General features: G+C 38.7%; 1 protein-coding gene across 1 annotated transcript in view; it reads right to left on the bottom strand.

Annotated features, from left to right (window-relative positions):
- ASB15 (ankyrin repeat and SOCS box containing 15) overlaps positions 1-8,628 on the bottom strand; it is a 28,475-nt gene extending 19,847 nt beyond the window's left edge. Inside the window, exons 1-2 of the mRNA XM_002919021.4 lie at positions 8,554-8,628; positions 3,842-3,914 (exon numbers count right to left, since the gene is read on the bottom strand). The gene's annotated coding sequence lies outside the window, so the exon portion shown is untranslated. The remainder of the gene's footprint in view (positions 1-3,841; positions 3,915-8,553) is intronic.
- Positions 8,629-13,721: the final 5,093 nt, after the last annotated feature.

The following is a 13,721-nucleotide window of genomic DNA, read 5'->3' as shown; positions in this document are numbered from 1 at the left end:
GCCAAAATGTATGATCTATTTGAAATTTAACATAGTGATGTGTCTTTCCAAGGAGAAAAAAACGAAAACAGTTTTCTGTGGGCACTTTTGAAAACACAGTTGATACTTGCTTTACCACCTCTCATTGTTCATGTTTAGCTGATCATGAGTGTGCCTGACCTGTGGACACCCTGCACATGAACTCGATGGCATCGTTTTGATTGCACCAGTGCCCTACTACCATCTTGGAACATAAAAGAGAGAATCGTAGTAATGCTGGGAGACTGCCCATGAGAGAGTAACAGCATCCACCGAGTGCATTTCCTCACACTGTGATATCTCAGTCTACTCAAAAAGCCAACATACGCCCTAAGGGTCTTATTCACCAAATAGATTCGAGTAGTAGTTTATTTTTTAATTGTTCATTGGTTCATTTTCTATTTTCCCCTTCCCCCATAGAATGTAAGCCAATAAGAGCAGAGAATTAGTCTGTATCTCCAGTACCTAGAGAAGCACCATCTCAAAGTCTGTGGTCTCTAAAAGTGTGTTGAATGAATGAATGTGCGAATGAATGAATGAGTTAATTAAAAACCCACTAACATAAGCTTGGTTCTGCTTTACTCATACAACTGACCATGGTACTCAGGTATGGAGTCTTTCTTCCAACAAAACAAGTGTGATGGCCCACTCTGTGCTTGGCTTCCTTTTTCTCACTTCTGTGTTCTCACATCTTATTCCCCTTCAATCATAAGCCCCTCCAGCTCTTCCACACTCAGGGCCCACACTGCCTCAGGCCTGGCTCAAGATGGTCCTCCCTCAGAAGCCTTGCTGAAATGTTCCAGTTTCCCTCTGGCCTTCCTTATCTGTGAACATCTCCTCTTCTATGATATTTTCCCAATATCTGGATTTACACTCCTTTTGTAGTTGCCCAGCAAGTTCTCCACGTATTCGTGTTTTGTGTTCTCACTTGGATTATTAGTTTCCTGAGGGAAGTATGTTACTTTCTTTTTCTTTTCTATCTTTTCTCTCTACTTCCACTCCTAGTCAACTGGGAGCAAATGGTTGTTCCCAGTAGAAAGAAGTTGTTGACTCCCTACTAGCAGACAAACCCTGAGTCCTCCAGACAGCACAATTAGGTCATGCAGTTCAGCCTGTGGCATTGCCGGCTGCCTTTCTCGCTGGTATCACTGTGGTGATAGGGGGATGGCATGGCTCTGGGATTAGTAATGGGATCCAGAGCCTTTTTACCTATTTAAATCGTCAGCTCAGCTCTAACTCTGCTTGAAATTTGGACTTCCAGTACATAGACTCCTTAGAGAACTGAGTTGATCTGTGGAAAGTTTTGTTTTTGTTTTTTTAGAAGCCATTTTAACTACTATCTAGAAGAAAGTTATCTAAGACTCTTAACTATTTTGTACCCCTAACAACAGCTGGATAGAAATAGTGAGGAAACTCTTAGCACGTGGAACAACCCCCTACCTAACACAAGCTTTCTCCAACCTTTTACTGAAAGCTTGGGGTGAAATGAAGAAAGACCGATAGGGCAGGTGCACTAAAGTGTCAGACAGACAATCAAAGAGCATCACTGGAATGAACCTGGAGACATTGAGATGCAATGAGAAGAGCAAGAGGAGAGTTATTTATTGGCATCTCAAATTTAAAATGACAAGGACTCAATCCCAACTGAAGGCTGGCAGCAATCTATTGCCAGCCTTTATGTAAAATTGTTTAAATAAAGCACCAACCAGGAATATTTTGAGCTCCTTTAAGACCTATTCACAGGGGCTCCGCTTCGCAGTCTAGAGAAGTTAACTGACCCTTTCTAAATAATGGTTTGCCAATCTTATTCTGGAGACACCCACTAGTGAGATGTATTTATTTATTACCATTAATTAGCTGCTGACAAAATAACTAGAACAATTATATTGGACAATAAACCTTTTCATTTCTAGCATGCATTAGCCTTTGATAGATGAATGGGTAAAGAAGAATGGTTAGATGAACAGATATGCGTCGTGGAATATTACACAGACATCAAAAGGATGAGATCTTGCCATTTGCCACAACATAGCTGGAACTAGAGGGTATTATGCTAAGTGAAATCAGACTGAGAAAGACAAACACCATGATTTCATTCATATGTGGAATCTAAAAAAAAAAAAAAAACAAATGAATAAGCACATAAAAAGCAGGCCCAGGCCTATAAATACAGAGAACAAACTGATGGTGGCCAGAGGGGGATGAGAAAAGGGGGGAAGTGGAGCGGGAGATGCAGGCTTCCAGTTACGAATGAATAAGTCATGGAAATAAAAGGTACAGCATAGGGAATACAGTCAATGATACTGTAATGATGTTGTGTGGTGACAGATGGGAGCTACACTCGCAGGGAGCACAGCGCAACATATGGAGTTGTTGAATCACTGTGCTGTGCACCTGGAACCGATGTGACACCGTGTGCCAGCTATACTCGAATAAACAAAATTCAAACAAAATAAAATAAAGTGCTGGTTAACCTTCCTTAAGGTCAAGAACACATTTGATGAAAGCAGTGGATTCTCTCTCCAGAGGGATGCATACCCACTCAAAATTCCACATAAAATTTTGGGGAATTCATGGCTCTTCAGAAGCCCTGTCACATACCCTGGTAAAAACCCACCAAATTAAGAATTTCCAAATGCTAAATGTATTATTCAGATAGCAGTAATTATTAGTTTACTTTACAGGTGGGTTGAGTAAAATCCTAGGTTTAGATATGGGAAAAGGGTCAGTTTGGTGGTCATGTAAGTTTTAGATTACCTTTGGTAATTAAAAAAAACTGGCAATTATGATCCCACTTTGCATACACTCCCTTCCTTTAAACCCCCCAATTCTATTTTGTCGATATTATAGATTCATTGTGCATAAGAGGAAACTGAGGTGTCAGGAGGTCAGGAGACCCATCCAATGTCACAGAGCTACTAAGTAGAGTCTGGAGAGAGCACAGGTAGCTTCATGTTTAAGGTCTTTCCCAAGTGGCAGGAAAACAACCCACGGTCTGTTGCCCTTTAAAGAAAACACTTTTGATCTTGCTCTTAACAGCCAGCTCGAAATGACAATAACTTCCAAAAATAAAAAACAGCTTCCAGGGCCACATAAATCTTTCTCTTTGGCACCCTGCAACAAGGCTTTTTGTTGCTTAGGGTGGTCCACGGTGTCCTAAACTTGCCTTCATTCTGTACTTTTTGCCTTGGAGTCCAAACATTACTGTCTTTAAAAAAAGGATCAGCATACCAGTGGTGCCTGACTGGAGCAGTCAGGAGGTTGGGGTGATGTTGCAAGGGATGAGGCAGGGGTGAGCGTGGGTACGTGATGCCTCTCTGCAACGGATTCTCTGACTACCTCCCGTCCACGTTCCATGCCAACACTGCATTGCTGATGCGTGTGTGGGTCCTAAATGGGGCTGGCCGTAACAGTTTCCAGAGTGCCCAACCAGTTCCATGCAAGGAAGGCCTTTGTGTCCTGAAATATCTCACTGCCCCCGGCACCTGTCACCCCAGTGTCATTCAGTTGCATCAGTGAGAGATTCTGTTCTTTACGGCTTATTGTTCCATCTTCCAGTGTCCCTTTGAAAATGCCAGCAGCACTATACACAGTCACAGTGCAGAACTAGGATCTCTGGGAATAGTTACTGAAGATGGCATGGGGTGAAGATGTCGGAGGGTCTAAGACCGAGTCGAGTGGGAGGTGACAAGGCAGAATAAGAAAAGGGACATACGGTAAAATTTAGATTTCTTCACAGTTTTATACACAGCCCAAATCCAAACCCGGAGGTTCTGCTGTGTGGAATGGGGGACCCTCATACCCTCAGGCAATTGTCTCTTACCTTGAAACTGCTACGGTTTCAGGGTGATGTGGTCATCTACTGGAGGTCCCACAGAGAATCATCAGGATTTCTCCTATCAGAGGGATAGCAATGGTGAAAGAGGATTTTTATGTTTTGGTTTTGCTAAGAAAATACAGTTTTTATATTCAAAGCAGTGTTCATTCTCACTTTCCTACATTTTGACCATTTATACATGCAATTTTAAAGATATATTGAAATCAATATGATTAAAACTTTGTTATAACTTTGGTATTTACTTGGTGGTGACACACTTCTGCTCTTTCAGAATCCTATGGCACAAAGTGGCAAATCAGGTCAATGGCTTCATTGGACTGATTTCAGTGAATCAACTAGTCAACCAAGAGATTTCAGAGAGAGCTAAAATTCTGTCAGAATCGGGGTCCAGCCCGCAGACACAGGTAACTTTTATTTATAAGTAATGTTACAGCAACTCCCTCCACATGGTGTAATCCTATAATGACAGGGAGAACTAGACCATTCTCCTTCCTCAGTAGCACAACTTGTTCTGCTGATAAATTGAACACAGACGCACGGGTGCGTGAACACGCACATACACTGTTCAAAAAAAAATGAATGCTACTTTTATGTTGCCTCAAAGAGATACCATTCAACATTTTAGAAAAGATATGAAGAGGAAAAACACACTATTGGCTGAATAAATGAGTGATTGGATAATCAAATATACACTACTCTTAAAACTAGCAAATTAATAGATTCACCTTGTGTTTTTTATGTCCTATGTTTTTGCAAGTTCACTTCCGGTTTTGGAGCTGCATTAACTGAGTCTTAGTTTCTAGGTAAATACACTAGTGATAAGACCTGTCATATTAGTTTTGCTTATCTCTAGTTTCATATTACAACATTAGGTATTTTTACTCTCTACTGTTGATTCCTATGTCAAATTTGATTACAAGAGAAATCTAAGAAGATGTGTGCTAGTTTGTGAAAATGATACACACAGAATAGGAAGGAGCTCTAGATTCACAAATAGGTGGATTTCTAGAGGAATACAGAATAGAAAAGAGCAGAGCAAGCACGGCCCATGAAAAGGCAACTTAATAACAGATGTGCCCTTATCACAAGCTCAAATGATAACATGATTTTTTAAAAACTCCACCCTTTGTTTATAATTCTAAATCTAGGAATCTATCTTATAGAAATAATCGGAGATTTGGACAAAAAAACTGTATGTGAAGAGGTTCATCTCAGCTATATTTAACTGCCAAGACATAGAAACAATCAAATGTCCAACAAGAGGAAATTTGTATAAGACATTATAGTATGCCTAAGTGGCTCACAGGCTGAACCTTACAGTGAAATAGGTCACTTCCTGACAGGTCAGGGACCTTGGTGACTTTGATAAGAGAGAAATTTGCACAAATTTATAGTAAAGCAGGTGAGATCTGGTGGAGAGAGGTTCTTGGCTTGGGGAAGAACAGAAATCTGAAAGACTGATCCATTTACCTGAACCGTCCAAGTAGAGGCTTTGTTACCTAAGTTATTCTCTGTCTGCAAGAGACCAACAGTTCATTTTCCACTAATTAGTGAGTGGCAGCTTCTGAGGAAGGTGAGGCCAGTTACAGACAAAAAAAATAGCTACATTTGGTTTAGAAAACCCAGTTGAGGGTAAGTACAAAATGTTTTGACTACATTAATTAGCTACAATAACAATAAAATGAAATGCCTCTAGACCTTAATGAAAGCATTGTTTATGTACTATGTAGGTATACGAACACACATTTACTATAGTAAATGTCTACGTTATATATATGGTATATGGATATACTATTATATGCTTGTGTTCATTTGACATGGCAGAAGTTCCTGCCTGGGCCTCAAGTCAAATCTTTACCCATTCGAAATTCAAACAATAATGAGCCATTGGATTTCTTCATATTTTATTTTGAAACCACGCACAGGCCATTGATTTCTTTCTGGGGGAGATATCTGGATGTAGCAGTTGAAACTTTGTTCGAATCCTGCCATCTGGATTAGCTGCCTCATTAACTGTGTTGGATGTGTCAGCAAACATTTCCTGTAATTTTTCTGCAGTTGAACTCCTCTGGAATGAGGAACTAGAATTCTAGAGGTTGTTTGGCAATTTCATCTCTATTCCTCACCCTTGAACAAGAACTCTGACATACTCATTATTTCCGTCTCCTTCCTTTTCTCCAGAATCACCAGACTTCAGAGTTGACCACTAGGTAGCCCCACCTGTAAATTCCATTTACAACATGCCCAATGAGTAATTGTCCAGCCTCAGCCCTCACCACCAAAGTGACAGGAAGCTTATATCCCCACAGAGCCCTTCGTCTTTGGCCAGCTTTAGCAATTAGGAAAAACAGTGAAGTTGCATCCGTCTCCTCAAATCATTATTCTGTGATCCTACTTCTATTCCTCAGAGTCACACTGATAAAATGTTGTTCCTCTGCTACATGAGAGCCCTTTAATCATTCCCCAGGAAGGCTGTTAAGTCTCCAGTGAGCCTTCTCCTCCCGAGGCAACACAACTTTTCTTCCTGTGCCATGGGTTCACCTCCCTTCGCCATCTTGATTGCTTTCCTGTAAACTCGTTTTTCCATTTCTTTCTAAAAGTGGCTCTCGACACAACAGTTGTAGTCAGACCAACACAACATTAAGCAGGAGTGACCCCTCCCTTTTCCTAGATACTATAGATCTGTTAATTCAGCCTAAGCTCAGATAAATTTGGGGGCTTATCATGTTATACACTTGATTTGGACCCCTACTGGCCCAAATTCTACATATCATATTTTTTCTCACATTATTGCTATGCATTTCTGTGCAGGACTCTTTATTTAACCCTATGACATTTTTCCTCTTCCTCTTCTTCTTCCTTCTTCCTTCTTCTTCTTTCTTATTTCTTCTTTTTTTTAAGATTTGACCTTTATTCCAGTCTGCTAAGATCTAACGCATTTCCTATCCCTTCAAGTATTGTTCTATTTGCAGATCTATTTGCATGTCTTCTATATGTCCATCTGTTCCATTAATAATGATAAATGTTGAACAGAGATTGGCACAGGACAGAGAGGCTTTCAGGTTGACATTGATCTATTATTTAGCACCCTTCAAGAAAAGCTGTTTATCCAGTTACGAATCCTCCCAAACACACCACCATCTAGTATTATCTCCTTTTTGATAACAAGACCATCATCAAGAAATGCTGTCAACTACTTTGTTGAAATACAGATGCATAGTGTCTATTACATTTCCCTTCTCTACTAAATCAAAAAGATAAAGGAGGAATATTGACTCACCAGTTCTTGGTGATTATTATTTTTTTCTTAGGGATTTTCAAACCATCCTATTCATTCATTCAAAAACATGTGTTCAGTGTCTGCTCTGTTCCAGGCAGTGCTAGACGCAATAGGATACATGCCCTCAGGGAGTTTGCTGCCTTTAAAAACACATTCTAGACTTTTCCCCAGAAACAGCACCCATTGCTGCCCTCCTTCCCAAGGTCTGGCAGAAAGTCAAGTACATAGCACGTCCTCAATAAATATTTGTTTTATTGAATTTAATAACTATTATAAGTAACATTTACTGAGTACTTATCTGTGACGTGCATTACGCTAAGTACCTTAGTCAATGATGACATTTAATTTCTATAACATACTTTCCCCTGTTTTACAGATTAGAAAACCGAGGCACAGAGTTGTGAGGTAATTTGCCCAATCTTGCCCATCTAGTGAGTGGTGGAGATGTGGATAGAAACGCAGTTGTTTGGCATTAGAGGCCACACAGGCTTAACCACTATCCTGTAACTGATGATCCATTTATTACTGTAATGGAATTAATGAAAAGGTGGTCTCATTTTGTAACACAAATATTCATAAGTTTTCTAAAAGAGTTTAAGCAAGCAATCAGCAAACCCATAGAACAACTCTAGGGGAAATATACATATTTTAGATAAATTTTCATCTGAAAACAAGCTATTCCCACAGATACAACAGAAGTGTAAAATTATGATACTTTATGATGATAATATAATGTTCTCAGCACAAAGCAAAGTTAGGAGTTCCTTGTCCACATCACTGCTATTTTACAGAAATCATTTCATTTTAGATGTAGAAGGTTCTTTAGATGTCATGTGTTCATTTATGAACCAGGTGGATGATGGGCTCTGGTAAATTCTAAGGTCTTTCCAACCTCAAGATTCTATGATTTATTTTGCAGAAGCAAATTTCCAATTCTACTGAGTTCCTCTTTTTCACCTGATTTAAAAGAACTGAAAGGAATTTTTGATCCGAACATAAAACATCCATCTTGTGCTATAATTAAAAAAACCTTGATAGAAATTTATTTTCATTAGTCACAAAAATCATTTAATTTTTTTCTCAGAAACAAGGACGAGCAAAGACCCTTCTAAGATCCCATAGTGTGTACATTGACACTTCCTCTAAGCATATTCATTCTTGATCTGTTTTTCTCATGATACTATTATGCTTCATAACTGTGCCATGGAGTTAATATTCTTTGAACAAACAAAAATAATCCTGCCTTTATTCTGTGATTAAAAAGGCCCCAGAAAGGCAAACCCACGGGTGATCAATTGGAAAGAAAGTAATGAGAAGCTACCACAATATGTATTTCCATCTGTTTAAAATATTCCCAATACTAAACTACCTAATAAGCGAGTTGGTGAGGTACAGATCAAATATTTCATAATCTCACCTTTTGGAATGATCGTCTTGTCATTCTTATCCAGGGCCTTGCCTTCCTAAACCAGAGGAAGTGCCTTGGAGCCAATGTGTTCCTCTGTGTATCTAAAATTAAGTACCCAGTTGGTGGTTAAATTAAGATCTGACCTTGTACAACTGAAACATAAGCAGTTCCTGGCACACAATAAAGTATTACCCATGACTTCTCTAGACTTTCATCAAAAGAAACATAAGCCCACAGAGGTATAATAAGATTATCTGTGTCCTGATTGGTTCAAAGAGCGCTCATGAAAACAAATGATCTGCCAACCCAGCTGCAGTGAGGGTTCCTGCTGGGGAACCAAGCAAAACCACGTCAATAGAATTTTTACATATTTTAAAATTAGTTGTTCAAGAGACAAAACTGTGAGTCTGTGTGTCTGCAGATCCAAATCCACTTGTAATCAATTTTAACACACACTATTTCTCGTTCTTCATCTTTTAGACTCACGTCAAATCCCATTAAATACAATCTTCTTGGTATATGAATTTATTGCCTTTCATTTGATTTTCGTTGAGTACCTGCCAGTCTGATACACTGATGGGGATACAACACTCAGTGACATCTAATCTAATCAAGAATTTTTAGGTCAAGTTATAAAACATATACAGTCTTAAAAAAGTGAGCAGCCGATGTAAAGCAAGCAGAAAAATCAGAATTTTAATTGGGGAGGGTTGTTTGTTTCCTATTAAAAAAAAACAAAGTTGAGTGTCTTACTGATTTTCTAATGAAAATAATCTGCCTTAAGTTTGTTTTGACATGGCTCTCCTTGGATTAGCTCGGGCCACTGTCAGCATTCACAAAGCCATCTGGCTTCTGTCCCCAGCACTCCACTAAACAACTCTTCTGAAGGGCGTCAATGCCCTCCTAGTGTCTGAAGACACTGTGTGTTTTTACTTTTCAGACCCTCTGTTAGATTTCTACCATTGGTCCCTCCCTTTCTCCTGAACGATCTACTCCCAGGCTTCGGGGAGCACGATATGCTTTTGTTTTTCTTCTATCTCTCTGACCCATTTTTTGAACGTGGTGTCAATGAATAAACACATGGACTGTAGTGAAAACTGTAGTTTTACTTCCAAACTTGGAATGCCATAAACATAAAATCAGAGGTCCTAGCTCTTCTTCGTGATAGAAGAGCCTGTACTTCAGTCATTCTCAGAGCAGACCCCGAGAAATATTATGTATTTATACCACTATTAGCTGTATCTTGAAATGGTCAAGTTTGAGAGTTAGAACTTGGTGCATGTTTTGTAACTACTAATTTTTCAGTAAAAATTCTTACAAAAAACAAACAGCATTGTGAGACCCTTTAATTTTTATACAATACTTTTTTAAACTAACAATATTAAAAATTCATATGAAGGCTTAGAGTACAATGCAATTTATGGATAAAATCTATACCCAACATTTAAAAATGTGGTTTGTCACATTTCAGGGACATTTCCGCTCTTATACCAATCAATTTATGGCTGTTTTATCCATTTATATAATAGTTATTATAGGTCTCCTTAGATCACACAATATTTAAAATAATGCTTAAAATAACAGAAAGGACAAAAAAGAGAGACTGGGTGCCAAATAAATGAAAATATGTTCCTGATGTGGTAGGCCCATGAACAAGTCTTGCTTTACCACTTATTCTCTGTCACCTTAGGTTTGCTATTTAAATTTTTTGAGACTCAATTTATTCATCTGAAATGAGGAATAATAATAATAACCAAAATAATGAAAATAATAATATAATCACCATGACACCCACCATTTTTAAGAGGTCTATTCCTCAAACAGTTAATCTTCTCTACACACACAATAAAGCATGTTTTGAGTAATTCAAATATTTAAAAGAATGATCTGTTCATATGCTTATAATCATTTCCATATTTGCCTGTTTTGGAAGTTGGCTTTTCCTGTTGATCTTCTCAAAATGGAAACAAAGTGAATCAGATTTTTGAACAGTGGACTTCGGGTTTGCCTGGAAAGGGTGTTGCAGGCAAAGGGTGTGATAAAGCAGTGAACTGTTGACTACAACTGCTGTTGTGAGGAAGGCACGTATAATGATACTGACATCGAAATACACGTCTTTGTATCTTTATATGGCAAGAAGTCCATGTCCTGTTCCACAGTGATAATTATAGCAACTAAAATGAGGAGTCTTAGGTTGAAATGGTTGAAGCACAGTGTTAGAAGGACTGTCCCTGGAAGCACCCATCTTATTTGGGGAACAAAAGATTTGGGTTGCCTTGTACATTAACTTCCAGAAAGCATGTAACATCCTGGTCTTCATGTTCCAGGCACCTGCTGCTACTATACTCCTTACTTGCTCACAGGTACTCCGAGTTCCTGAAAACATGGGGCTTGCAGGCCTTTGACGGTGAGTTAAAAATACGGATCTTGCTAAGATTAGCCAAACAATCACATCTACCCCCACCTGACAAAGCCATTAATCAGATTCCTTTCTGATCGGGCCCATTCTTTATAAAAGCCTTCTCAGACTACAGTTTTATCTTTGCCTTCTGAGCCAAATGGCACGTCCGAATCCCTTGGAGAATCTTGCTTTGTTTTGTCCCATTATTTTGCAGGTTAGTAAGCAGCATCTATGTACATGTCACTTGGTTTCATTTTTACTTTGAAATACAGTATTTCCAATTTTCTCCTCCTTCCATTCTTGCACGTGTTCATTATTTTGGTCATGGGGGGTTGTGATTAAAAAATGCACATTTTATTTCATTTGTATGTAAAACAGAGCAGAAAAATGTGAGAAAGGAAAGAAATCCTGTATTGCTGGTGTTCATCCAAGGACTTTGATAATTGGTTGTTTGTTTTTGCTGTGTTTTCTACTGTTTTGTTTTGTTTCTCAGACTTAAACATCGAAACTGTGAGTCAAATGGATCAGCACCACATTCCACTGGGGTGCTGACGTCCCTGGCCTCTGAGGAAGCTGCACCCTTGGCATCGCTCCTGCCATCTTGTTTCCATACAGCAGCACAAAGGCAAGTGACAAGAAAGCAGTTTTGAGTAAGGCACCACTGTAGAAGGCACGCTAAGCCAATGGTGGGCACAAAAGGGGGAAGAGTTCTGTCCTGGTGCTTAGTTATATGCACTTTATCCCTGGTGTCGGCTAAAGTGCCCGCCATGGTGAAAGCACACATGAAATATATGCTAAATGCATTTTGAACACTGTGACTTGTTCATCTGGGTTAGCAGTTATTTCTTTACTTTTCCTTTTTTAAAAGATTTATTTATTTATTTATTTGAGAGAGAGAGAGAGAGCACGAGAGAGCGGGGAGGAGGGACAGAGGCAGAGAGAGTCTCAAGCAGACTCCGTACTGAGTGTAGAGCCTGACACAGGGCTTGATCTCATGACCCTGAGATCGAAACCTGAGCCAAAACCAAGAGTCAGAAGCTCAACTGACTGTGGCATCCACATGCCCCAGCAATTATTTCTTATTTATTTTAACTAAAGTTTAATTCAATTAAAACCGAATCATAGTAAATTTCAAGAAAGCAGGTTGATGTGATTCATTTTCACTGCTATGAAAGATATTTCAAGAACATCAAAGAGAAAGAACCCTGGATAAAAAAAAGCAGGGAATTTGGATTTTAGTTTCAGATGTGTCCATGTTTTTGGGAATTAAGGCAAATCACTTAAATGTCTATGCTCTGGTTTCCTCCTGTATAATTCTTTCCTGTTATTTCACATCATTGATACGAGAGTAAAATGAGAGCATAATTGTGGCAGTTCTTTGAAAAAGTAGTAATCACTCCACAGATGGAGCTCTTACTATCATATTGTTCAGTTGACCCTTGAAGGTTTGAACTGCATGGATCACTTAAACACGGATGTTTTTAATACAGTACCATAAATGTATTTTCTCTTATAATTTTCTTAATAATATTTTCTTTTCTCCAGCTTACTTTATTGTAAGAATACAATAGAAAACACATATACATAATGTGTGTTCACTGTTTCTGCTGTCGGTAAGGCTTCTGGTCAACAGAAGGCTATTAGTAGTTAAGTTTTGAGGGAGTCAAAAGTCATACATGGATTTTTGGCTGTATGGGGGCTGGTGTCCCTAATCTCCGAGTTGTTCAAGCGTCAGCTATGTTATATTTCGAAGACCTAAAATGGACATTAAAGAAACTATCCCATTTGGCTGCATATTCTACACATGGACACACACATGTTAATATATGCAGGACGGTGCTGTGGTGCCAGGCCACTTCAGGACATGCACTGTGAGAGAGGTGAGACATGCGGTTCTGGTCTTTAAGAAGTTTTCCATTGTGGGGTGGCTCAGTCAGTTAAGCTTCGACTCTTGATTTCAACTCAGGTCATGGTCTCAGGGTCATGAGATCAAGCCCCAAGTCAGGCTCTGCAGGGAGCATGGAGTCTGCTTGAGATTCTCTCTCTTCCTTTCTCGGCCCTTCCTCCCCCACACTCTCACTCACCCTCTTGCTCTCAAAAAATTAAAAAATAAAAATAAAAGTTTACCATTGTATAGAGAACAAATAAGTAGAAAACAAGCCAGAATTGGGTAAGAGAGATAAGGCAAAAGCAGCCCTGGAGGAGAAGTTCAGAGAACAAAGATATACACACGTTTGAGTTTTAAAAAAGAGAAAATGGCTTTACATTAATAGACCATCAAAGTACTTTGAGAGTGTTTTTCTCCTTGTCTTTTGTAATATTGACCTCTTACCTATCTCAAGTTGATAGTGTGCTAAGGCAAGGAAAGTTTCACTATTCTTAGTATCTTATTTAACATAAACTAAACATAATCATCATCAAGACTATATAATGGAACTTTATATTGGTAACCAAAGTAAAATTTGAGTTGCTAAAAATTCAGTATTGTATACTGTTCTTTCTGAAAAGATTGATGTTTTTCATGTGCACCTGTTATGTTTCAATATTTTCGAAGCTACTAATGCATGAAATCCCATCAACTAATATTTGGTTATGAACAAGAACATTTTAATATTAATTGTTATATAAAAGTCATATAAAGTTGGTAAAGAAAACTTACCATGTTAAAACTCAACAATCTCACTGTAAATCTATCCTTTCTATATTTAAAAGACCCTCCTCTTGTAGCTCTTGCATTCGGATCTTTATTTTTTGTATTTCAACTTTGACCCACTGT

The sequence above is a fragment of the Ailuropoda melanoleuca genome, chromosome 1 (genome assembly GCF_002007445.2).
Source record: "Ailuropoda melanoleuca isolate Jingjing chromosome 1, ASM200744v2, whole genome shotgun sequence".
Lineage (NCBI taxonomy): Eukaryota > Metazoa > Chordata > Mammalia > Carnivora > Ursidae > Ailuropoda > Ailuropoda melanoleuca.
Note: the sequence above shows the minus strand (reverse complement) of the source record. Positions and strands in the feature narration are given on the sequence as shown.